Source organism: Belonocnema kinseyi, chromosome 6 (genome assembly GCF_010883055.1).
Source record: "Belonocnema kinseyi isolate 2016_QV_RU_SX_M_011 chromosome 6, B_treatae_v1, whole genome shotgun sequence".
Lineage (NCBI taxonomy): Eukaryota > Metazoa > Arthropoda > Insecta > Hymenoptera > Cynipidae > Belonocnema > Belonocnema kinseyi.
Genome location: NC_046662.1, coordinates 105,956,364 through 105,957,836, shown reverse-complemented (window position 1 = coordinate 105,957,836; position 1,473 = coordinate 105,956,364). Strand labels below are relative to the sequence as shown.

At 29.5% G+C, this 1,473-nt stretch overlaps 1 protein-coding gene across 1 annotated transcript in view; it reads right to left on the bottom strand.

The window, feature by feature from the left end:
• Nucleotides 1-1,473, bottom strand: part of LOC117175534 — a 301,601-nt gene that overhangs the window by 90,766 nt on the left and 209,362 nt on the right. The gene's annotated exons all lie outside the window — the stretch shown is intronic.

Below are 1,473 nucleotides of genomic sequence, written 5' to 3'. Positions count from 1 at the left end.
ATTATAATAATTATTATTATTGTTATTCTTGATATAATTGTTGTAAGCCTTAAGAGTTTTTATCGAGAAAATCATGTTTATTTGACAATAAATGATATAAAAAATGAAAGGTTTAATTTAAGTAACTGACTTTCATTTTATAGGTAAGCGTAAAATTCATTATTATTTTCTGAAATTATCGTTTAGATTATACTGATTGTTTATACGATATATTTTAGTAATATAGTCATATTAAAGCTAAAATTATATGTTATTACGAGAATTAATTCGTTTTAGACAGAAAAGTTCATTTTTAAATGAGACCTACTTTTTATAAGTTGAGTAAAACTAAATTTTAAGGAAGGGTTGAGTTCACTTTTCTAAATTTTTGAACCAAGGATAAAGTTTAATGGAGAGTAAACTTAAATGAGTCAAGGTTTCAAATGCTCACCGAGTATATTTTTCTAATTGAAGCTCCTCTTGAGCTACGATTTGTTGCAATGGTTGCAATATATGTTGTGAAGGGACATTAACCTGTGAAGTGTAAACAAATATTAAAAGTTTCATGCATGGTTCACAAAAAGAAATCAAGATAAGAAATAAGTATTAACGGGAAAATAGTTGTAATTCATGAAAGGAACTATGATAAAGTAGACATAGAAATATGTAATTAATTTAATTATAAATATTATTAAGTAAACTTACATGCAAAATAAAGTAGAGGTGTCACAATTAGAGAAATTATTTTATTGCCTTTTTTTTAATCCTCGAATAGGGCGATACTGCAGTTTACATTTTTTTCACTTATTTTTTTACTAAACAGCACTAAGAGTAATTTACACTATTAAAACTTAGCAGCCATAAATCCTCTGTGAATTCAAATTCTACCCGAACTATTCAATTTGAGAAAGACACTTTATGAAAGTGCCTTTCTTTTAAGGAGGGAAGTGTAATGAGCGGATATAATTCGCATTCTCGCTGCTAGGAACAGGACAGTCAGTGAAGTAAATTCGCGGTTTCAGTTTGAATAAAAAAAAACTTAAATTTGAAAAGCGAGTCTTGAATTTAGAATTTAAGTATTATTTCGAAGAAAAGATTGGCAAGCAACAGTCGGGCAAATCGACATGGAAATGTTTGAAATGATAATCGTTTCTTGTAAACGAATAAATGTATACACTAGATTAAGCCCAATTTCTTGAAAGGAATATTAATGTAACTCAGCTATGATTATTTAGACATAGGATATAGCAGGTTTGATTGCAGGATATATAAATCTTATATTAGATATACAATTCGCGACACTAGATCGTTAAAAAAGAACCGATTAGAGAGTTGTTTGATTTTGGTTGAGACGATTAATAAGACCTCCGAGAAGTCGATTCTCCGAATGACAACATAAACAATGTGTGCGCCTGGACTTTTTCTCAATAATCGGCCAAGCGTGAAGTCACGTACTCTCTTCCCATGAGAAGATGTATTATGAAATCGACGACG